The sequence below is a fragment of the Lingula anatina genome, chromosome 2 (genome assembly GCF_051362555.1).
Source record: "Lingula anatina isolate TDL-2025a chromosome 2, LinAna3.0, whole genome shotgun sequence".
Classification (NCBI taxonomy): domain Eukaryota; kingdom Metazoa; phylum Brachiopoda; class Lingulata; order Lingulida; family Lingulidae; genus Lingula; species Lingula anatina.
The window spans coordinates 27170779-27197236 of record NC_141768.1 but is presented as its reverse complement, the minus strand read 5'-3'; the positions used below and the strand labels follow the sequence as shown (position 1 = coordinate 27197236).

At 37.4% G+C, this 26458-nt stretch overlaps 2 long non-coding RNA genes across 3 annotated transcripts; both read left to right on the top strand.

Annotated features, from left to right (window-relative positions):
* The first annotated feature begins 430 nt into the window (after nucleotides 1-430).
* On the top strand, nucleotides 431-26236 carry LOC106179594 (uncharacterized). Of its 2 annotated transcripts, none has more exons than XR_015332825.1 (3): nucleotides 431-569; nucleotides 24009-24114; nucleotides 26106-26236. It is a non-coding gene; the product is annotated as an uncharacterized LOC106179594 (long non-coding RNA). The 2 variants fall into 2 exon arrangements; XR_015332824.1 differs by having other exon boundaries at nucleotides 433-569; nucleotides 23992-24114.
* Nucleotides 6118-7784, top strand: LOC147763512 (uncharacterized). The gene is made up of 3 exons (XR_015332826.1): nucleotides 6118-6324; nucleotides 6548-6798; nucleotides 6958-7784. It is a non-coding gene; the product is annotated as an uncharacterized LOC147763512 (long non-coding RNA).
* Nucleotides 26237-26458: the final 222 nt, after the last annotated feature.

The window sequence follows — 26458 nt, the reverse complement described above, 5'->3', positions numbered from 1 at the left end:
TTATCATGAACTGATTTGTTCCATCCGTAGAGAATGATATTCTAAACAAAAATCCATATGGGTATTCAAGGCTGTGTCCCTCTTTCGAGTACGCATTCCATAGGTCAATGCAACAGCAAATACTGATCAGATTAGATGGGAGTGCATGCGTCCGATTATTTGGCCCCGTGGTTCTTGAGACAAATATTCTTCACTTGGCTATAAAAAGACTCGACCTTTGGTCATCAGGTATTCCGGACAATACCAAAATGCACCGTTATGCATAGGTGTATGAGGTTGGTGGGTTGTGCCCCTTCCCCCTCTCTCCCTTATCTTCAACCTTGCCGGTCAAAGGCGCATGCAACAGGGGCGGGGGGCGGGAGGGTCGGGAAGGGGGGGGGGAGGACGAATTTAGGAGGCATAACAGTCATTAAGGTGTTAAAAACTTAGAAAAATTCATTTGTATGTACAGCTGGCGGTCTCACATCGTATTTACAAGTAGAATCCAGGGACGCTGACAGTCTGCTGAGCATACCGGAGTTCGAAGACGCCAGGCACACGTGGAAATAGAACGGGTCTCGTTTGTTAGGGTAAGAATACCTTTCTTTCGTCCATATGTGGTGTTGCTTTCTTTGATTTTTATGTAGTTACCGTGTTCACTTATTCATCTTACATCTAAAATGAAGAATCTTATGCTATGTTGTTGATTTATTCAGGGCGGATTGTAAATTCTGCTAAAAACAAATATATTTACGCGAATTTGTGTTTACATCTTGGTGCAAAACATGATTGTTCATACCTGATAAATCACATGACAGGTGTCAAGCCAGGGGCGGATCCAGGATTATTTGAAAGGGGGGGGGGCGGCTTAACATCCGTGGAACCCCCCTTTCGATGGCGTGGGGTTCGAGGCTCGCTTAAGGGCCCCTAAAATTTTTTAGTATTTCAGAGAGCGAACGGTGCCAGTTAGTACGGTTTAGTACTATAAATCAGCTTGTCAAAATACTAATTCCAAGAGAGGAATATTACTGCGATTTTTTTAAGAAACCGAAGAGGGGGTCAAGACCCCCCTGACGACCCCCCTCTAAATCCGCCACTGTCAAGTTGAGGTGCTGATTCTACTTGTGCCCCACTCGAAGTCCTACTAGCTCATGTGGTGCCCTCTGATGTTCACTAAAATACTATACAAAATCACGCTCGCTTTCAACATTTTTGGAACAGACTGCTAGTTCACCTTATGGCCAGAGAGTATAATTTGTCCCTTTTCAAATTTGGGAAGGGTTAGCGGTTACTGTCAATCGTAATCAGTTAGTCCCGAGTTGTGATAAATTTTGAATATTAAGCGATTTTGGAAGAAAAAAATTGCGAGAATCTTTGTTCCAAAGTTTTGACACAGTTATTGCGTTGTCTAGAAAACCACAGAACATGAAATCTAGACAAGTGGATTAGATTAATAATACACAGTCATACTTCATCATTCGTTTGTATCTGGTAACATGGATTTAGTAATTACTTGTCATGGCATACCCTCATTACCCTCATTACTCTCGCTTTAATCCAAGGTTAATTACTGCTGCATCTGTGTCTTGAAATAAATCTGAAAGATAATCTTCTAACTACCAACAGAAGCATCATGTTCCATTAGGCATTAGAATCAGGTAGCAGTGATTTACTAATTACTTTTGAAATATACCCTCTTTTTAATCCAATGATTCGAAGACAATAACAGGTACATCTGTGTCTTGGAACAAATCTAAAAGATAATTTTCTTACATCCATCAGAAGCAACATATTCCATTACTCATTTGTATCCGTATTAGTGATTTATTAATTACGTGTCCATGTTTTGTCACAGTGGTGATAGCGCGACCAAATTGCATTTTACTTTTTGTTTACCAAGCTAAACCCGGTTTGTGAAAGTTTGGAAAATCTCAGTTTGCCAAGAAATTAATGTACAGATGCGGTGGTGTCTGGTGCGGTTTAGAACTAAGATTCAGCTAGCCAAAATTCTAATTTCAAGAGGGGGCCATTGGATTAATTTTTTTTTTCAGAAATCGACGGGGGGGGGGGGGGGGGGGGGGGAGGGGGGGGCAGGATATCCCTGACACCCCCATAAATCCGCGACTGTTGTTTACCACTTCGAAGCTAATTTCCCTCCCATCTAATCCATACTCAACAGAAAAACTCTCCAACTTTTCTAACTTCCTCGGTCAGCGTGGTGATAAAAAGCGAAAAAACTAGAAGAGGGCCGGAGATTTACAATATTTATTGTGGAAAAACAAAATAGATATTTTAACATACATATGTGTATAAATACAACACAAATTACACCAATGGGCAAATAAGGTGAAATTACATTGAGAAAAATAATCCGATATAACAGAAACTGAACTGACATCATAATAAGTAAGATAGGTCTACAGTGTAAAATATACATGAGGCCTTGTAGGTACCAGTAAACGGCCTTAAAATAGCAGCTGTAAAATACTAGTATTGGTGTCTCAAAGGGGCGCTAGGTGTTAAATTCACAGTTCAGTCAATATGCCTCATATTCTTAATCATACGAGGATTGTATTGGTACAAGTATGAAGAAAAAATACTGAAATTGAAAAAAGTAATAATAATAATAAATATAATAATATACATGGGGCCTTGTAGGTACCGGTAAACGGCCTTAAAATAGCAGCTGTAAAATATTAGTGTAGGTGCCTCATAGGGGCGCTAGGTGTTAAATTCACAGTTCAATCAATATGCCTCTTATACTTATCATACGAGGATTGTATTGGTACAGGTATGAAGAAATAAATACTGAAATTGAAAAAAGTAATAATAATAATAAGTATAATAATAATTAATTCTTATATGGTGCATTTCATTTAAAACCTCAATGCGCCCTCCAGATTAAAGACTAAGGTGACAATGAATTAAGATAAAACTGAAAAAATAGTTACCTATTAAAATTGCAAATTGCTCATTAAAATTATAACATAATGAGTCTAAGAGTTACTTATGATAATTGAAATAAAACAAAAAGATAGAATATCTAGAACAACAAAACTTGCTTTATCAATCACTATATTAACTGATTTTAAATTGTTGGTCTCCAAAAGATGTTTTTAATGCTCCATGTCATCAGTGGTTCTTGTATAAGTAGGTAGCTAATGTTAAGCTTTAGTCTATATATATATATATATATATTTATATATATAAAGCGCGACCACCATAAAATTTGTTATATTTTTTCTGAAGCAGAATTTTCCAAGAATTAACAATTAACCATAATACCTGTATATAGTGGTTCTTCTCTTTTGTTTCATAATTATAGATTACACATACTTTACATAAAACTCTCTGTCTAACAGGCAGCTAGTGAAGTGATTTTGATAAAGATACAAGTGATAGTTTACTTAACCATGACATTTTTGTTATTGATACGGTACAACAATAGTATACATATGAAATGTCATAATAATAATAACAACATTAATAATTATATCAATAACAATGATAATAATAACAATAATGCAAATATATTTTATATGAGACTTAAGTATGTGTTCGCCACTATTTATTTTCATATTTGTAAATAGCCTGGTTGCTGAATTTTGGATTAGTTTCAGTTTGTTCAATTTTTGACATAAACCGTAGAGACCACTATTACAGTAACCAAGTCTGGAGATAATGAAAGCATGCATTAATTCATCAGTTGTTTTTCTCTCCAGTATATTGCGAATCTTTCTAATTCGCCTAAGTGAATATGGAGCTGATTTACAGATTTCATAGACTCGTCTATATATAGTTCCATAGTAATCAAAAATGACACCTAAGTCCTTCAGATACTGTTGATAGATTGTGTAATCGTAGCATCCCCAATTCAAATACTACAACGTGGCTTTACGTGTTTAATGTATACGAAAAACAATTGTTAACAGAACAATTTTGAATGTGAACCATAATTACTACCGTAATAACCGGCCTATACTGCGTAGAGAGAATAATTGAAAATTGATAGGAGTCAATTCTCTGCAGCGTATGCGTCATGGTAGTTTCCATTTCTTTAATGGTGCTATTTATACAACAAACACACGAAAACACTTTTATTGATAAGTCCTAAACTACAGTGCATTTTATAGAGCAGAAAATTGTACTGGTACATTTATGTATATATATGGTAAAAAAACATCTAGTACGGGTTTATGGATCGTAATTCTGTGATCGGTTTTGGATCGGCGATTTAGGAAACTGTTAGAATTTCCAGCACCAAAACAGTTGGTATGCAAGCAAGGCATTCTTTAGGACCTCTAATTTTATTCTCCTTGCGTTAATAAATCATAAAACATGTCTCCTGGTGGGAAGAGCTTTGGTTCATGGTCTCCCTGAAGTATAATAATTCAGTTTAGGACAGGAGCTCTCACGACATTTTAAAATAAAATTACACACGACCACAGCTCTATGGATTTGTGAGGATGTTCATAACCATTCCCTTGCAGAAGTTTACTCTAACGGTCATCTCTTTACTTCCTCCATCGTTACTTCTCCTTAAAATCGTTACTTTATGATAAATACCGGCATGCGACAGTAACGATACTCCCCACACCGTTACTCTCTTTCATTGATTTTGGAATACCCATCCTATCCAAATACCGCACAGAAAATGATTCATAAACCCGCTTTTCAAGTTCCAAATTAAGTGAATAGTTATTGCACCTTACTATTCCTCGAGTCAAATACTCTGTGCTCTCCAACAAAATTTCTTGGTTTTATACTGATTCTCAATATATAGGTCCATTTAACAGCTTTATCATTTTATTGAAGGTAAACGAGCGAAAGAATTGTCTCTCCATCTTTAAACAGAACTTTACTTATTCACTGAAAAAATAACTAAATGTATCTGTTAATTCTTATACAAAAAAAAAAAAAAAGAAAAAAAAGGAAGGAAAAAGAAAAAAACGGACCAAATTTTAAAGGTTCGTTACTGGAACTTGGAGAACCATCTCACATTCTCCAGCGCGTTAATTTTTACTTATCCAAAAAATTATCAACTTGTCAGGAAGCGAGTATGATGTCTAACTTCTCAGAAAATGTTTGTAATGTTTATTTTAAATAACGCCCTATATATATTGCGGCTACTTTCGTGGTGTCGCCCGGTTTTAAAAAATTGAAAAAAATTTCCATAACGTCTTTTGCAGCAGGTTTCAAGTTTCATTTCAGTTACATCCATGATAACCTAACGATATGGTGGCAGGGAACAGCCAAATGTTTCACACGAAGCCAAATGTTTCACACGAGCATGAACTCCCTTAGAAAGTAATTTGCAAAATCCTTCGTCACCAGGCATCGTGAAAATATACTTGATGTTGAGGACAATAATGAATCAAAATCTCGACAAGCGCGGTCTAATTTTTGTTAGCATTGAAACCGTGCAAATATTATCGAAAAAGGGTTTTCAATTTTAAAACTCGTTACTCAAACCTTTCTTCAGTGATTAAGAAATCAGTGCATACTAGCAAGGCATGGATTGGAAATGTTTGCACGATTACACTAAAAGCTAAATTTATCACTTTCCCCCAAGAGTTTCAGACAAAGTAGAATTTGTGAATATATTTTTAACTTCATTTTTCATTTTTCTGCTTTCTACAAATGGACCCACATATGAAGAGTCAGTGTTTAAAAGAAAGTCTGTTATAGTAATTTTGTACTTAATATTTAATCTGTTTATATGGTTTAACTAGTAGGCTTCACTAGATGGCTTAACTAGGCTAAAACAAAATACAGTTTAAAACTACTAGCAGATTTTAAGGAAATGTATATACATACAAATAGCTTTTCCTAATGTCTGTCCTTTTAGTCATTTAGGGTAGCGCATTGTTATTCAGATGCTCCTTGTAAACAAGTGATCAAACGTCCACTAAATAATTTCACAAGGTGCTTATGCAATCAAAGTACCAGTTTATCCAAATAACAGCTTAGTTGTTATTTCAAAGTTATAGTTGTTCCTACTCTTCTCCTCTGATTATAACTGTTTTTCTTAATAGCTATTATTACAGAGGATTTCAATTCGCTATAATCAAGGATAAGTAAAACATACGCTTAGCTCTAGACCAATCACCGCATGCATCTTCTAACTGTGCATTTAAATGGGGAATACCCGCTTTAAGGGTCTGCCGCTAGATGGCGTGGGGGTGAAAGCAGTCCTTCTTAAATCTCGCAGAATCTCGCTCACGGCTTTACACCAGAGTTTAACATGGAGCGTGTGCACGCGTCGCTGACAGTGAATCAACTCAAACGCAATTTACTTGAATGTGGTGCCATAACATCTGGATGAAAATGTGAATTGACTGAAAGGTATGTGTTTTCTTTTCATTTAGTGCTTGAAAAACAAGAATGCTAACTATTTTCCTTGAAAAAAATCGAACATTAGTCGAGGTGTGTGTGTCAAATCTGACATGTTATGTACATGTAGACTACTGTAGGTACGAGTAGGCCTACGCTCATATTTTGTTTTAGTAGCACGAAAGACGAAGATTTTTTATACTTAGTAAATGTACTTATTTTTTTTCTTTATAAGGTTACCCAAAGAAGGCCCATATATTGGGGGCAAAGCCTGAAACTGTCGATTTCAGGACCCCAGGACAGCCAACTTCAAGAGCAGGATAAAATGATTACTTCAGGAATCTTACCCGTCACTTCACATCAGCGGCAAAGATTGATGTAGCCACCAGTTATGCCTACCCTAAAGCTGACTTACAGGCGGCTGTGATGGACAACAACTATTGCCAAGTGCCATGAAAACAATAATGCATGGATAGAGGGAATGATGTAAGTGAAAACAGAGGTCTAATATTAAGAATCAGGCCCAAATAATAGAAAGAATTATCAAACTAGGTGATGTGTGACATCATAGAAATATAAAATTGTATCTTAACTATTTAATGCTGTAACCATCTACCATGCTTTAATGGGATATGACTATTTCAGGTTGAGGAACAAACAGCGAAGGACACTGAGCATAGCAAGTTACAACAAGGAAAGAGTGCAATCTGACACAAGGAGAGACAATGGCGGATCACTGCTTCCAGATTTGGAGAGATAATGTCAGCTACAGAGAAGAAGTATATGAACAAACTGTATGAATAATTGTTGTGTCCAAAACCATTGCAGACACATGACAGTTGGACCCGGACCCGATTTCCCCTTTTTGGAATGTGTATCTCGTGCACGAATCTGGGCCTAAAGAAAACCCGCGAATACTATACTAAGTTAGAAGGCCAGATGTTCATTACAAATCGCCCATTCTGCTATTTTGCTGTGTTTACGTTCAAAGATCTGTTTGTGGGGTTGATTCATTCTGACGCTGGATATTTTTCTACATGTATTTTGCCCAGGATAACTTTTTTTAATGAAAAACACTATAGGAAGTATGTGTCAACCAGTTTATAGAAAGTACCCCTGTATGAGATGGTTTTAGCTGCAATCATAATTTTGAAGTGCAATTTTAAAAAATGTTTTCACTAAAATGAAATAATTTGGTGGTGCTATATTCTTTACAAAAAGTACTTATGTGTTTATGCTGTTTTTAATAATATTTAACTGTAATGAAAAAAAAAACCCATGATGCTATTTTGTAAAGTATTTTAGTGGGATGAAATAAATTGCTAGTTGTATTTACAGCAAATAATTTGGTTTTTCTGCTTTTTAAAGAATTTTCAAAGTGATGACATAATGTGGTGGTTCTATTCAAGTAAAATAATTCATAAGTACTATTTTGTAAAAAGGAACAAAAAACTGTTAATTTGTAAAATGTTTGCTTTTTATTTCTTAAACTGTTACAAAAAGTTTTCCATACCTACAGTAATCCATTGGCTGAGAAATTGCAGCTATATAGGAAAGTTATAGCACAAATAAATTATCTAAGTATTACATGGTTTCATGGTTTTTACTATGGACTGAATAATTATTTTGTTTAAATAAAATATTTGGTTTTGCTGCTTTTTAATGAATTTTCAGAGCGATGAAATAATATGGTGTTTCTACTCAAGTAAAACAATTCAGAAGTGCTATTTTGTAAAAAAAGAACAAAAACTGTTCATTTATAAAATGTTTTCTTTCTTTAAATTTTATTTCTTAAACTGTTACAAAAAGATTTCCAAACATGCATTATCCCATTGGCTGAGAAATTGCATCTATACATGAACAAATAAATTATCTAACTATACCTAGTTTTATGATTCTTACGAGGTACTGAATAATGATTTTAAATAAAAAATAATTATTTAATTAACATTACCGGTCATGCTCAATACATCAATAAAAAAGGATATTACTTAATAACACAACCTTATGCTGGTAGTAGGCTACCGGGACTTATATATATTTACTGACAACTCTTCTGAAATTACGGACATAAGAAAACGCACTTTGATAAATCATACTTCCTAGGGGCACTTTCTTGCTATGGAGCTCTCTTTCCAAAACTTTTTAAGTTTTGCCAAGATCAATTAACCTTTTTACGTGTATTCTTTTTGAGGCAACTCGTCTATCTTTAGGGGCCTAATTACTGTTCCTGGGTCAAGTTGTAACTGACCCTTTAACATGGAAGGTGTGTTGACATGGGCAACCCTTCACTTCAAACGAAGCCCTGAATCCTCAAGAAAATTATGCCCAACTTGCCGACTTTGACATTCAGGTACACAACAATACTGAGGCATGTTTTTTAAGGCCAGTACCACAGTCCAACGTATACAATATCCAACATGGCGACCTAGGAAGGACTGAATTCACACTAGCGACACCTGGCGCCAAGCGGGCTGGTATTCCCCATTGAAGATTAGTGTTTAATTGATTAACAAAATCCGACGAGACTCTGAACAGGTCATTTTACTATATATAAAACAGGGAATGAAAATGTGTCTTATCTCCCTTTTTGTTGGGGGGGGGGGGGGGGTCATCATTTTTATCCTCCCGCACTTCTTACTGATTCCAACCGACAAAATATAAATTCAACACTTCGCATTTACCATTATTAAAATCTGACAAGCAAAGGCCCCCCACAAGATTGTAAACTCCAGTGAGGAACCCTGCAGACGCCCACTTGCGCCGGCGGGCATGGCTGTTGGCGGCTTACGGTTGGCAGTGTTCATTGGACACTGTGGCATGTCTGCATCCAACACGGTGGCCCGGTATTCGTTGCCGTTATAGGTGAAACTCGCGTTTCTGGTCTGCAACTCCTCGGCCATCTCGCGTTGGAATGAAGCAAACATTTGGACACCTTCACGATAACCGCGTATCTTTTTCAGTAAGACGACTTTGTATACGACGACGGCTGACAGTGATGGGATTGTTGCATTCGGACTTACCTCAGCGCACATCTTCGGCCCATGTTTGCGCCAAGCCCCCACAAAAGGCAAGCTGTCAAATTCTTCTAAACCTTTAGCACGGCAGATGCCTTCGGCCACAGTTGCGTTCAGCCTGTCGCGCGAAATTAGCCCGATCTGAAGGGAAAATGCAGCGTTTGTAAAGCCTCTCTTCTGGTCCTCAAATCAAGTTCGGTCCCTTGGTTCTAAACTGTTTACCATAGGCTCTGTTCTGGTCCTACACCTGTAAATGTCCATCATGACGTGTTCTAACATGTTCCCCAAACGTGTCCTTGGCTGAATCTCTTTTGGGCCCCAAACTTTTTCTGCGGTATAGTCTTCATTTGGAAACCTGCCAGTATGACGTTCGGGGGAGGGGAGGGGATTAATTACTTGCAGTTAAGCAACTCATCTAACGGTCATTTGGTTGATTCGCGAGATCAACGGACTACCTGGCTATTATTTCACAGCATAAATGGAAAGATATAAATTGCACAGTAACCTTGTGTCGCAAGGATACTACTTATAATTATTTATTCCCTTCAAGCTCCCTCTCCCCCCCCCCCTCCCCGGGCACTTGTAATTGATACTCCGTATCTTGATTAATGTGGAAGAATTGAAAGATGAAAAGAGCGCCCAGACGTGCTTTTGACAGGTCAGGTCACGAAGTAACGGATACGGCATCTCAGGCTACAAAATATGGCTTCACAGGCCAGTGAACAAACTCGAGAAATTTCCCTCTCCGACAAAATTCCGAGCACATATGGTCACCCTGCTTCCTACATGTCTTTACAACAATTCACTATCATTATACTGAATTCTATTGCTGTTCTATTACTAATGTTGTATTCAACCATTTAATAAAAATTAATAGTTGAAGAAAATTTTATTGCAGGATTTTACAATATCACTACTTTACACCATTGCTATTACAGGGTTGCTATTTAATATGGAATATTTTTTATCATTGTTATTTTTGAGTGCTGATTTAATTTTTTTGGCTGGATTCATCAAAAAAAGTATGTCACTGAGTGATACAAACATCCAGTCTTCTGTTGTGAGATATTTTGGTCAATAATATCAAATCTGACATAAGATGCCATTCAAAAGAAAGGAACACCCCCAGAAAACCATATCAACAGTTTGATGTCAGTATTAACTTTAAGCTAAGGTATTAAAGAAAATGATAGCCTCCGGACAGTGATATGTTACACAGTCAAAGAACTCACTACAGTAAATCATGAAAAGTCAGTAATTGCGGGTATGACCTCCAGCAGCCGCTTGCAGCGCCCTCATCCTACATGGCATATCCTGTGACACGTTTTTTTAGAGTTTGGATGGGGATATCATTCCACGCAGTGATATTTGCCTGTCGCAATTCATCACTTTTTACCGGATGATGACCATAGCTATTAATTCTGTGAGTTACTTTTGCCCAAAGTTTTTCAATTGGGTTCAAATTTGGAGAGTTTGCAGACCAGGGCAGTTGTTGAACCCATTGGTTTTGAAGAAAAACAGTGATTCTGCGGGCTCGATGTGGGGTTGCGCAGTCGTCTTGGTACACAAATTTGTTCCTGAAGATGACTCTTACCTATCGAAGCATTGTTTGCTGTAGAATGCCTCTGTAGGAATCCTGGATGAGGTTGCCTCCTAGAGAAACCAACTGGCTCTGGGCACCGACATGAAATGCTCCCTAAACAGAGACGTTACCATCCCCTGCTTGCACCCTAGACAGCACACAATCATCGTTTTATGTCCCTCGTACACGTCGGTGAACACGGATTCGACCATCAACCCCAAAAAATTCATATCTGGCCTCATCACTGAAAACGACGCGATTCCATTGTTTTGGCTACAAACGCACGTGGTCCCCAGCCCATTGCAGACGTCGCTGTATATGACCTGTTGTTAACTGTGGTTTCCCTACTGGCCTTAGTGCAAAATAACTGGCATGCAGTAATCTCTTGTTCACGAGGTACCTTGAAACTGGCGTTTAAATAACATTCTGCCTCTCTCTTTCTGAGGACACTGGTTGTCTTTGTACGACCAGCACGGCGTCCTCTAAGGAGATGGCGGTCCTGTCTTCTTAGTGTGATACGGGGACACCCTGGTCGAGGTATTGGAGTAGGTGCCCCTGTTGCAGCATTTCTTTGGTGGACTTTACAAACGGTTCCTGTTAAATGTTGAATTACCTGGCAATTGCTGTCTGTTTCTGGCCATTTTCTCTGAGAGCAAGAATCCAATAGTAAGCTGCGTTGCGTAGATGTCGAACCATACCTTCACTAAGGTACCTGTCAAGTTTCAGAGCGATCCCTTTGTTGCTTCTCTAAACACACTCCAAAGATTGACCAAACCCATGTGTTTTTGTACAAGGGCAGAAATTGCCGAAAAGATCACCCCTCACATTTCTGACCACAGAACATGTAACTGCATGCATCAATTGTTTCGAGAGTTGTGTGGTAATTAGCTAATACACCTGGCAACACATGGAGTGACACCTCAGTTTTAGATTTAAAACAGTTAGAGAGAAATAAAATATTTTGTAGGAAATTTACTCGCCAAAAAATAATATTCCATATTAAGTGGTAACCCTGTATATGGCGCAGAGTACAGGTTCCAAACAGGTATACCTGCAAACAGTAAAATTGTTTGATATTAGTAAAAATATAAACAATTATGTTGATCATAATAAGTAAACCATTCAGCAGTCTAACTGGCTACGGGTTATTGCCAAGATGTGTTTAGTTTATAACACTCTCCCCTAGTTCGGGACATTTACAGAATGTCTTGACCTCTCTCTCCCTCGTCATAAATCTGACATTTAAAATTAGTATTTCAATTCAGGATATTTACAGAAATGTGTGAACATTGTATTAATTTGAGAAAGGGTATTTTACAGTGTTCGTAAATGTTACAAAGGAAATTACCAAAAATATATAGATTTCCATATTGAGAAGACATGCTCCTCTACTCCCCCTCTCCAGATTTCCTGGCCCGAGGAGCAATATGTTTGTCCTAAGCTCTGAAGCTCTGAACGCGCTTGATAGAAACCAGATGTGGAGATTTTATTGCCCGAGCCAGACTACCGAATTTCCAATCTTACAGGTTGAAATAAGTGTGGGCAGGTGGGGGGGGGGGGGGGGGGTATATATCTTCTTAACCAAACCATGATAAAGTATATCAGTAGAAAGGTTCAACTTGACTTTTTTAAAATTTCAAATCGTTATTTCATAACATAATTTAGTTGCTACATGTATGCCCTTATGCCCCCCTCCCACCCTGAACATTCTTCAATAAATATTCATTTTTTTCATATAACTTATCCCAAACGCTCACGTTTTGCATAATGTTTTTATGAATGTTTCACATTACTTTAAATAACTGCTGACGGCTTTCCCTATTAGAGGGTACAATAACATAAGCCAGTGAAAATTAATGGAACGTGTCATATTTTTATTCCGATATTTATCTTAATATATGTGGCTCACATTATCACTTTTTGTTGAAAGTTTTCTCACATCGAACTTAATTGGGTTGGATTGTCTACATCTGTAGCGGTGTTTTAAAGGGTCATAAAGTGACCAATTTTTTAGATAGCGTTATGCGGGACTTCGGTAACTTTTATATAAACTGAAAATAATATACTGTAGATTGATTCACAACTCTGCCTCCGGTCGAATGCAAGCCCGTAAGGACCAACCAAAATTAAATGCCCGTGTCTGGTGCGAGTGCTCCGTTTTCGTGGTTCTCATACATAATCTGGCAACAAACAGATGAGATGCAAATAAAACCGTATAATGATCGACTCGAAAATGCCTTTAGTCTGTTTTGATGCTTTCCATGTACGCAGATTTACTATAATGTATAGGATTCGAAATTATCAACATCGGATTATTTAAAATAATCATCCAAAGATCATGTATATTACGGCGCGTACACACAATTCGTTTGATTTGTGGTTTTTAATGAACTTAAATATAGATGCTGCGATAAAGACCATTCAACTGAATAAGATATATAGGGCGAAAAGAAAATTGAGACGTCCCTGGAGTCGAGACAAAAAATCTATGTTAAAGAATCCCGATTCTGTAATAACAGCCAGGTTTGTCTCTTTTAAATTTATTTGAATTGTGCTCTATAACAAGAAAGGCAGTCAATGTGAGGGTCGGTGGCACTTTTAATGGTGGGGATCGAGTATTTAAATTCACAGATTTTGGGCATGAAAGAAAATTTTGTGGTTTCCAGGGGTCAGTTTGTAAGTTTGATCAAAATTCAGGCCAGGGACTCATCATTTAGCAAGTTAGTCAATTTCTCTTGACTAATGGTTTTGTTTCATACTCGCATATGTTCATTTTACTGACTCCGCAGCGTTGACAACTAGTATTATTATGTTTGACACAAAAATAGTATAAACGGGAAAAAAAGCGCGCGAAAACTTACTGTAGTTGAACCCACAGTGCGGAAAACGATATATTGGGTTGGGGCGCTGTAAAAAGCTTTTTTCCAGAACCTACTACTGTATAACATTAAAAGTGCTTTAAATTAATTCAGATGAGCAGTGCTAGTAGAAAAATATATTACTAAAGTGGAAAGTGAAGGGATTTATTTATTATAATGTTCAGTTGAAGACAACATTTGGAAGAAACGAAAACATCATCAAATCTTATAAGACGAAAACAGACGTAGCGGCATATCGTTTATTCTATATTCCTACAGTACTACATACATGTATCATGTACAGCACAGGTGTATGATGACTCTGGGGGTTTTAGTAGCAATTCTTATATTCTTGCGTATTCATGTTCACCTTATACATTCTTGACATAAAACTGGTCTGGTCCCAGGTCTGAATTACAATGCAATTCGTTATGATAACAGATAGCTTTCTCTTTCTCCGTCTATCGTTTCCTGCACTGTTACTCTTTCTGAAGACTGGCTCACGTCAGAAGAATTTTTGCTGCGTTGGTTATAATTCAAATCGCTATCAGATCGTATATGGTCTGGTCAGTGTTTAATTGGGTCCTACTGTGCATCATAACTCCAGCCAGCAGACAGAGCGAGGGGGGGGGGGGGGTTGGGGGGGGGGCAGACAACTGTTGGAGTTTTGCCACATATGTCCAGTCCATTTCCAGTCCATGTGCAAGAAATTACAATTGACAGAGCTACTGCATCTATTTGTATGTCGATTTGGTTAAATCCAAACTGGATAACGAGATTCGGATTAGTTTTACTTTTACGTCAAAGCAATTTGCACCATAGCTTTTTACAATAAAAACAATAAGTTTATGGAGCACTAAATGATATGAATACATTTGCAGGCTCACTAGACTACATTATTTACACAATTATTTATTGTTGCATCACACATTCATTAATATTTTTGTACCCTTTTCAAAATAACCAGCTGACGCTCTGTGTGGGAGAAATAACCCAAGATCATTCAGAATTTGTCCGTAAAATCAGACTTGTTTTCAAGGACAGCACTTTTTCAGGTTAAGAAAGGGAGGGGGGGTAGCAGATCTGTGGAGGCGTATGTCTACCGGTATCTTCTTAACCGAACGTGATATTCTAAAAAAGCATGTTGCTAATTAATAAAAGCTTATTTTAACAGCTTTTTCATTTTAAAATCGTTATTTGAAAATTTTAGTTACATAAGAGAACTAACGCGTATATGCTTCTTAGGCCTCGTCTCTATAACCTTAGAACTAAAAGTTTCCCACAAACACACAAGTTTAGAATGCATAATTCGTAAGCGTTCTTTGGCAGCAACAGAAATGCGTCTAAAATTCTTAATCTGTATTAAATCTAACTAATTTTACTTAATTTCATTCATCAGTTCCCAACCTACGTTCAATAGGGTGACTCCTGTTTTCGCCCACGTCCTCACACATAATTATAAAACTTAGCAAATTATTTTATTCCATAAGTCTTGGTTATAAAATTATCAAAGGCATTCCAATTATAATCGACACATAAATTGTATTCATATTGTTATTTTCATCCACAAAAGTGGATGCATATGTTACAGTGAAATAAACTAAACTAAACTAAACTAAACATAAACCATAACCCCAACCAAAAATTAATAATAATAATTTTTATAATAATTTATTGAGCACATGAAATGAGTGTACATTTATAGGCTCTCTACACTACTAATTATAATATACTTAAGTTTAAATACATGTACATAGTAATAATAAAGTTACAGGTGTTATCTCAATTTAGATAGCTTCCGTTTTCTCATAGCACTGTGTATAAACTTTACAAGTGCGGACACACCTCTCTCATTTGACACATTTAATAGGGCGGATAGTGTATCGTCTGCTAGACCCTGCACATTTACCTCTGGTAAGGCAGCAAATAATGTTTCTCTGTCTAGTTTATAAGTAGTACACTCAAGAAAAAAGTGAGCTTCATCTTCCACTGCATTACAGTGAGGACACTTTCTGTCCTCAATTTTTGTTTTGGGGTGGGTATATCTGCCTCTTTCAATCTCTAACTCGTGGTCACTGACCCTCATTTTGGCTAGAAAGATCCCTGACAAAGCTTAGATGTAACGAATTAACACAATCTTCCAACAATCTGCTTAAAAGCTCTAATTAGTATTGGCGCTGTTCTGAATCTTTCCCTTGAAATGGTAAATTGAAACGGGGATGTTAGCCTTTTATTTTGCCCAAGGGAGTACGGCGTTGTGTAACAGTAAATTGCATTGGTATGCATACTTATACTACGTAGTTATACTGGATCTGTCCTCTACCATAAGTCCCTCAAATCGCCACAATGTCTTTGGTCAGATCACTGGGATTTCATGATATTCCCTTCACTGTACGCTCCTAAAGCAATACAATTGGGATGCTACAGGTAAGTTGTCATCCAGTAGCAAAACATCACTTGAACATTATCCGAATGATATGGGATATATAGCTTGTGAAAGCCTAGGTATAAATACCAACAAGGTATGCAGCTCATCTCTAAACCAGCCCCGTCAATCAAACACACATTATCTTCACTTGCGTCTTAGTTTAAATGCAGTCAAACAGGTTATAATTACGAATATATTGCGCGTTTATTTTAGATCCGCTGATTCGAAAATAATATAATCCATTTCTACTACTTGCACAAAACGCCTACATTTTGGTATATTTATAGTGACCATACATATACCCTAAATCCTGAAATTGAAAAAAAAAATTCTGAAACAAAATGCGTAAATGAATAAAGTAGCTAGACTATCCTTCATAGGGAGCTCTTTACATAAATTGCAGTATTAAGAGATTTATAATACGTATGCAGTAAAAATCCATTATACTGTGCCTATATAAGCTCTGAATCACTATAGTTCTTGACAGTCCAGTGGACATTTAGGAAATTCACGGGAATAAACGCGTCCATATGAAAATAAGAGCTTATGCTTACTTGAAACGGAATAAAGAACGCACGATCATGACAGTGAGTGAGTACCCCCCCCCACCCCCCCACATGCACACAATCACCCACGAATGTAACTGTCTTGAAAACAAGAAGCAGAGAACGCCATAAATATTGTAGTAGTATTAAGCATCCTAAAGGTAGTCACGCAGCAAAACTTTTGTGTTCTTTAAAAAATCTGAGAATATATTATAGCAAATATAATACAATTTAAATAATTGAAATGCATTTCTTTCCAACATTCAGTTTACGTACGTTTTTTGGTAGCCTCTCAAAGTTTTAAACCTCAAATATTGGGGCCCAAAAGAGAGTCAGCCAAGGACACGTTTGGGGAACACGTTAGAACACGTCATGATGGACATTTACAGGTGTAGGACCAGAACAGAGCCTATGGTAAACAGTTTAGAACCAAGGAACCGAACTTGATTTGAGGACCAGAAGAGAGGCTTTACAAGCGTTGAACAGGTGCTGTATCGGTGTGGAACATTGACCTTCTTCTTCATTGCAAAGCACCTGGAACGAGAATGTCACTTAATTAAAATAAATAAGAGGAGAGGGACGACGTCCACCTTCAAAGATTAAAAACGATAACTCTGTGATCACAGGGGCCTCCAGTATAGCCATGTACAAAATTGAACAAGAGATGATTCAACGATAAAACTAGTCCAGAAATGGAGAAACTGCCGGTCGGACAGGCCATGACCGCCTGAAAAGCCAGAGGAAGGCAAGACTTTTGATAATGCAGGTCCTCTGTACGGCAAGATATCTGCGAAAATTCAATACAAAATGATAAACCACATGTAAACATACACTAAAAATAAGATACTTCGTTTGAACCAGCACAGATTTGGAATAACCTACAGATTTCCAGACCTTCAGTATCTACAATGTTTTCCCCGTGTCTGCTGGTCAGAGAGTAAAACAAAGATGGGATGACCTTGAAATTTTTGTATTTCTAAGTCGCCACATCACAATCGGGAGGTGTGCGCTGTATTAAGGACATTTCAGGCCTCAGACCTGTTAACATGCTGAAAACATGGTCCAATGATTTCAAAGTAAAAAAAAACTGCAAATTCCAAATTGTGTTTTATTTGGGCCTGTTATGTGTCTCTGTTTCTTATTTTAATTTTTCATTATAATAAAATTTCAAATTACATCTCTACAAAGCTGTATATTAATACTGCATTTGTTAATATACACTGTAACATAAACGACTTACTTGTTTTTCGCTTTGTTCACACGGCTTACTGTACTGAACCCCAGACGTGTCCAACAAGACAGAATAACCATGTGGATCGAATGATCGTGATGTTTCTGAAACGGTGAAAGATACCCTGGGTGTTCTAAGATTCTGATAAGGTGGCATAAGGATAAGCAGGTATAAGGGGTATGAAGATACAATGCTTAAAATTGCCGAGCAAATAGAATTTCATGTAAAATAGTAAAAAAAAAGTCACAACTGCAAGGGTTTAGAAAAGAAAATATCAGCATGTGAGTTTTTTTATGAAGGCAGAGTGAAAATTTGCCATGTTTTGTCTCATTTTGTACATTTAGTCTTTTGCTTTTGTAGGAGAACACCCCCGAAGCTAAGGGGAAGGATTGTGTGGTACATTGCACCTCCTTGACCCGCCATTGCCACAATCTGCTGTAAATTATTTGATTGCCAAACTGCGCGTGTAATTTTTGTGGTAATGAGGAAAAGACTTAAGATTAATGATTTTAATGACCCTAATAATGCCCTTATAACATGACCATCATCCCCCACAACATTAATATAAGTTTATAACAGGACAGTTTAAACACAGTGTGTCCAAATACATTTAGTTTATATATATATATATATATATATATATATATATATATATATAGCTTTTAGGAAAATTGTCCACCATTATCAATTTTCATCTTTTAAAACATACTACTAACCTTGTTTAGTTACTCTTCAGTTCTTTCGTTATCTCATTCTTTAATTTTCAATTTGCTTATGCGAAAAAAATAAATAAACACCAAAAAAAACTAGCACTTACCTTGGTTAGAACATTCGGTCACAGCAGGAACATAACCCTTAGGTAATCTACAAACCCAACAAAAGATATTTCTTCCATAATAACTAGATGCCCAAGTCTGAACATATGTAATGGATATTGGTCCTGAAGAACAAAGTTCTTTGTCCTTTGGGTCGGCGTTTCTGCTACACTGTCGAGTACTGATCCGTCCGTTCGATGTTAAAATCATCGGCATTTGTTGAGAAGGAATGCAAGGCCTGCCGGGGATGCTAGTCGGCGGTTGAAAGAACAAGGTACAGCCTTTAGATGATCTAGCTTGGTCAACAGCATCGTTTGGATCGGCAATGTTGAAGAACTTATCAATGCCATATGGTGTACCTGAGCTACATGTTATGTAGAAATCCCATGGTTGCACTTGGACGCCCGACATGCCGTGGCATGCTGCACAGTGTTTGTTACGAAATGTCAGTTTCGTGACTGAGTCGGACACGGGTACGAGGAGGTCAACTTCACTGCCATTTCGGGGAGCTTCACATTTAGTGCGAACGGTATCATGGAGCCATTCATCTGGGCATGAAGTCACCATCCAGAAGTGTTGGGCCTGAATTCCTTTAATAAGCTTCGCAGACTGTAAGAGGCACTCAATGTTTCTCCGGTTCAAGCGTACTGCCGACGATGGTGAACGCTCCTTGCATTCAGATGCAGTAAAACAACAGTCTTGGAACAAAAGGCAAAAGGCGTCGCAGTAGCACCATCTCTCTACAACTTTCCCAGCTACGCAGAACTGTTGGGGCAAGTTCAGAGGAAAGACCGAGTTGTCCCAATGGGCCGTTGTGAATTCATCAGATGGTGTCGTGCCCCCTTCTTCCTCTCTTCTGGTGTCAAACGAAAAAGGAACTGTTGTTGCGTTCCAAGGTAAATTCTTCTCGCCAACTGATGCTTCGCCTCGGATGACAACTGTTACCGAGTCTTCTCCATCGCTGTTTTCTAAATCAGAAGAGGATGTTGGGAAACTGGCTTCTGTTAAGGCAGGGTGAAAACGGGGCGTTGAATTCCTGTTGCCACCATTATGGAACGGATCTTCAGTTGAATCACGGCGATCCAAAACAGAGCTTAGCGTGAGGGCACCATCGGCGACGGTATGGTTGACCGACGCGTTGAACCCTACCTGTGGATTGCTTTTCTTCTCCGCACCTAACGCTCCTCGAAGGAATAGAAGAAACAGCAAAAGCCTCGCCGGCTTGTTTCGGCTTTGGGAATTCATTACAGTGACCGAACGCAGCCACTGCACTGTGTGAACTCCTCTTTCCACACGTTTTTGTCCACTTTTATGCCCAGATAGTAATTTAGAAGGCTGGGATTGATTCTGATTTTGAACTCTTCCATGACTTGGAAAAATTGCATAAGACGCAGTGTAGATAACATTTTGCTGCCTTACCTGGAATTTGAAACTTCATGGATATCACCATGTGGCAAACAACGGCACGAACACGTTATTATTCCCGGTAAAACTGAGCATCTGTTGACACAAAAATGATTGAGTTTTTTTCTTTTTACCAACCTCTCTAAACAAAATCTAAATGAGACAAAGTTAAGTCGTGTAGTAAAACGTTAACAGTTGTTTTCAAATCTGAGAATTTGTCGTAGGGAATTGTTCAAGCTTTAGTAGAAACAAAATAATAAACTGTCAAGGTAACGCCTTGAATGCCATCTTTGAGTTTTCAGTATCTCCGAGATGTACCATTCAAAATATTTAAATCTTTAACCCTGTTCTATTTAAATCTAAGCGAATCTTTTTCATCGGCCATGAACAACCTAGCACTACTTGATAAAGTAATACCATGGACCCACGTGTGCTAATCTATTTAATATCTTTTCACAGCAGAATTACTGAAAAATCTTTTTTTTTTTTTTTTTTTTTTTGTTGTTGTTGTTGCAGGTAACTATGGCCTACTGCTGTTTGTTGATTAAACTTCGTTGTCATTGCAGTTACACATAATACGAACTACAGATATGTATGTATAAAAATGCAATAAGAAAACAGTTTTAACTTTTAAAAAAGTCAAGGCTGAATGAAAATTAGCTCAGTATGATACCTGACTTTTTTTCATCCTAGATATTGATTCATTTATTTGTGTCTTTATCAGCATTATTGTGTAGGTGTCTTTCTTTTATGTCATTTTACTCTACATCTTGTAGTACTAGTGTTGTTTCCGTCACTGAATCGATAAGAAATGAAAGGTCGAAGATATAATGCTTTGTTCTCTCTGCACGACGCATAGTCTAACTGCGGTGTTACCCAGATCGCTTACGGGGATAATGTTGTCGTTAATTGTTATTTTCATCTATAAGATTAATTTTACTGCTTGGAAGTAATAAGATGCCTCAGTAAGCACGTCAATAGCTGTTGACCGATTCGCTTTGGAATTGTTTTGGACAAAGTCTTACACAGACACCGAATAGTAAAATTTAAGATTGGTGATGATTATGCTGTTAAGCATTATGTAATATTACATCAAAATTGAAGAAAACCCTATTTGGGCACTGCCGCCATAGTGACCATTTAAGGAAAAGCGTGTCACTTACTATTCTCAAACGTACAGAAAAGAGACATAGGACTAAAATACAGCTTCAGTTGGAAAATCAGTCTCATTGGCTTATTTTTCTGGAGGTATATATTATTTGTGAATTTTTTTATTTTTTTACATAATGGCATTTTCAAGGTGTGAACTTTGAACTTTCAGTGGCTTGAAAACCTTTCCTAGTCACATTTTCTGAATATCCATCCGCTTTTATTTTATTAGGCCACACTTTTTTATTTTTATGGATGACAACCTCTGGGGACCCCGAAATCGGTGCGAGAGGGCGAAAAAAAAAACAGTCCAAAAAACAAATAATAATAATACTGCTCAAGTAAAGGAATGCTGTCAGTACACAGCTGGAAACACAAATTTACCACAGAAACACATATCAAACTAACAATATGTCTTTATCCATGCTCTCAAAATATTCAAGCATTGTGAATACTTCGTAGAAAGGTAAAAAAAAGTCATGAATAGATATGCTGCATATTACCAAAATCTATTAGAGGACATTTCGGTCGATGCCATTTTGTCTACTTTGACTCGTACGAAGCAGCCAAACTGTCGGGTTGCCTGTCCGACCTTCAGCCCACAAAATACCTCGACGCCCTTGTTGACCCTTTTTTTGCTACAAAAAAAACCTGGTATGTGCTGCTTTGCACAGAATGTCACTGAAATTTTCCGGGCGATAATCGCTGGCCGCCGCCAACCTTTCGTATAATTGTAAATAAGGAGATATCTCCATGCCCAATATCAATGGCATACCAATCCAAAACGACGCCCCGTTCTCTTTATGACTTTAATTGTCGTGTAATTTGAAAGTAATCCTAGATATGAATTTGAGAAAAGATAGTGTTTGATAAAGAAGTAGGTGTCTCGCCTATGTAGTATGAGATTTACAGGGATCTATGTCTGCAATGATATATAGGGTGCTCCTAAAAGGACATTCCGTGATTGATACGATTGAGGCGTCTCGCCTCTGATCGTGGTAGACATGGCAATGTAGTGGCAATGCCTGTCGGGGGAAAGGGGAGGGTGGACTGGTTGCAGAAAGTGCTTTTCGGTCAAAAAGTGACCTTCATCAGCTGCAAGTCAGAAGGAAAAAAATTTAAAAAAACGGGGGAAGAAGGGGATCGGCCAGCAAAGGTGTCTCGCCTTTGTTTGGTGAATTTTCATAAATGGTACCTCGCCATTGTGAATGATACAAGCCATCTCAGCTTAATAGCATCATGCTTGATCACAGTTCAGTCTAAGCTGCTCTATCGTGTTTTTTTTTCATTTTTTCACCCAATATTTTACCATCAAACTTTCAAACATTTCCAATATATTCTTCATAAAGTATAGTAAAGGGAAATATGTAGAACTGATCACCAAATATCAAATAAATAGCTTTTTCATAGGGGAGTCGTTGGGTGGTAAAATACACATTTTAATTTTTTTATTTCTCATGAAATTCTTCACCTGCAAACTAACAAAAAATGCCAATGTATCCTCCATTATGCATACTACAAAATAAAAATAATTTACTCAAATGAAATAAGATTTATAAAGTTTTGTGGAATGAGGGGTGTCAAAATTTCATGGGGGGTGGGGATCACATTTTTATTGTGAAAATTTGACTGGGGCAGTTACATTTTAGGGGAGTCGGATTTTCATGGTACACCTGTACCCGTACAGTTTGTAGATAACATGTACTGTTGGTGTTATTCTCGTAAATGACTTTTACTTAATTTGTATATATGCCAGATCGAATTGCATTATTATCGCCATTCCTGTGGTGCTGAAGATTAAGCACGCACAAGCGTGCACACACACACACACATACACATACACACACAGTAAAACAATCTAATTAGCTGCCTAATGCAGCAGAGAAGATCTTTTCTGTTCTCCTCCAGATGGATTTATAGACCGTTTTGGTTTGTCAAACCTGGCAAAAACTGCTCATGCAGTAGACCATATAAGGTTAGCCACTGACCTACACAATGCCATTTTACTTTGGGGTGTGTAAGGGTTAGAAGCTTTATTTTACTAATGTAATCTAATGTATTTTAAAATATGCGGGAAACAAAAGCTTCCTGTGCATTACCACTTTAGTAGATTGTTAATCAAATTTTCATCTGTCAAATTATGGTAATTGATAAATAGAAAAGGCGGTCACCTACAGGGTCAAGGGGGTCCTGACCCCCCCCCCCCCCCCTTCGATTTCTGGAAAAAAATCACGCCAATTGTACTGTTGAAATCATAATTTTGACTAGCTGAATCGAAGTTCGAAACAGTACCAAATGGCACCGTTCGCCCTCTAAAATGCCAAAATTTTGCATGGGTGGGGTACGGTCGGCTTTGCATCCGCGGATCCCCCTTCAACCCCCCCCCCACCCCCGGGACAGAGATTTGTCAACACCCACCCTGGTGTTGAGTTTTGTGGAAGTGAACTATTACGGAGACATGAAACTTCCTGATGGAAGAGGGTCGTGTTATTTTGATAGTATAAAGCACTGCATTACAACAAGAGGCGGACATTAGTCATATCTTCATATATTTTGACCCTGAACATTCGTGAACAGTTCAGCTACAACCCCTCGTCTGAAATGAGCCGTACCTGTTGTAATTTGCATAACAATGTGTTGCTCACCGAAGTGCGAGCTGTCTTTCAGGATACTCACTCCACAGGCGGACACAGTAGAGCGGAGACGCAACAGTATGTGTGATGCAGGCGCAAGGTCGAGCTTTTATAAGACATGGAAGCAAAATACATGTTTGGTAAGTAACGCTACTTTTTCGATAATCTCTGTCATGAAAAAAACTAAAGGAACAGATGAATAAAAAGAAATTTACGACAAACATCTTTCACATAAGTCAAACTTTTTCCACTGCCATGCCCATCGTTACTACAGGGTAGCATGCTGTCATAGAATTAGAAAATGTTGGTTTTGATTAAGTTTTACAACGGTTTGGGACTTTATAGGTACAGGAGAAACGGTGCTTGAAATCTTGTGGTTCCTTTTTATTGTCATGTAAGAGAGTATTCGTGACTTGATTCAAAATGCTTTTTATGTAAATGTAAGCATAACCGCAAAGAACACAGGTAAATTTAGATGATAATGCTTGTCACTGTGCTGTCACTGTGTGATAACTTGATTAACTTACATCCAAAGCATATGTAATATATGTTGTTCCAAGTCAATTTGCTAATAAACCCCCCTTTACACTGGACGGCGTCCTTTCTGCGTCCAGCAGCACGGCCCCATTTGAGAGTTAAGAAATTATAATACTTTACGTGCCGACAACTGGGCGATCATTGAGCATTCATTCTGATACAAAACCAATGCTTGTGCCTCCTTATTAAGACCACAGCGATGCCAAATTTCATGGTCGCAGAAAGGGGGGTATAAGATATTATGCGCATGCACTTCTCCAAGAAAAACAAAAATTATCAATACGCAAACAATACGCAGCTGTAAAATAAAGGGTTGCACCTAAAATACGTGATTCAAAGCAATTATAGATATTACACATTTATTCTCAATATATAGGTCCATTTGAAGAAAACAGAAGGTGGAAAATGAAGTTACATGTATGTTTGCGAATTATATTTTTTCGAAATCTCTGGTGACAGAAAGTGATAAATCTAGCTTTTTGTGTAAATTATGGAAATTTTTTAATTCATGCCTAGCAAGTATGGGGAATTTTCGTATTTAGTAACGAAAGGTTCAACTGTTTTAGCAACGAAAGTTTTTAAAATAACCACCCTTTTGGATAATATTTGCACGTTATTAATACTTACATTAGACTGAGCTAAATTGGTATTACGAAATTAACGTTTACTTTACTGATCAAATTTGTGCTTAACCTCGAGTATATTTTTTCACAATGCCTGATTACTTTCTAAGAGAATTCAGTGTTGTCGTGTTTAGTGAGAAACATTTAACTGTGTCCTGTCACCATTACGTCTAGCTAATCATGGATGTCACTGAATTGAAGATTTTATTATTGATTAAAATTTTACAAAAACAAAACAACCGAAAATGATGACCTGTGCCAAAAAGACGGCGGTTTCTCAATTTTTAAAAACTTGGCATACCGCAAAAGTAGACGCAAGCTATTTATTAAGCTATTTAAAATGAGCTTTCTAGACATTTTCTGAGACGTTAGATATCATACTAGCTTCCTAACAAGTTGCAGCTTTTCTTAACTAGATCGATTCGAGAGTCCGAGATGGTGCAGTGCACGACAGTAACGAAGGTTTAAAAATTTAGTCCGTTTGTTTTTTTATCAAGAACAGATAATTTAGTAATTATAATTATTATTTTTAAGTTGATAGACTGAGATATATAAATAAGTTAAGTTCCACTTGAACAAACAATTCTACCGCTTGCTTACTTTTTATAAAATAAAAAAAAGTTTAATGGATCTATATATTGAGAATGAGTGATAACGCTCGATAGTACGGAATATCTTAACGACTGTGCTTACAACCCTATATATGCAATTGAAGGAAGTCATGTATTTAATACTTCTTTTATTATCAAGATAATTCAAATAATTTTATTATTAAAAAACTTATCACACATCATAACGCCTCGTTTTCAGCCTGTGTTTTTTCGGTATTAACTTCGGACAAGCCAAAAAGCATTCACGCTTTACATTACACGCTTTACATTACAATTATAAGTGCCCTTTCCTCTGTAAAATAGCATGTATATGCACTTGCCATTTATTCAAAAACTGTAAACATTATTTTCTCTTTTCAGATGCTTAACCCCACCGAGATACAGCACACCATGCCCCTTCAAGCAACATAGGCTTCGGTGTACCCCAGGAACCCTACGACCAATTATTATACACCTATTATATGAAAGCTGAATAAATACTTTTGACATTTCATGTTTTGTTTTTCATTGATAAAGACAGAAGTAATGGTAAGGGGGGTGGGCGAGAAGGATTATATAGATGTGATAACAGTTTCAAATTCAATGTACTACATTTCTGTTTGCAAACATCGTCTCATCCGTGTAGCAAGTTAAAACATTTTAAACCATTCAAATCTAAATATCTGTAGGCACTTTAAAAATTCAATCTCAAAGACAATATGTATTTATAAGAT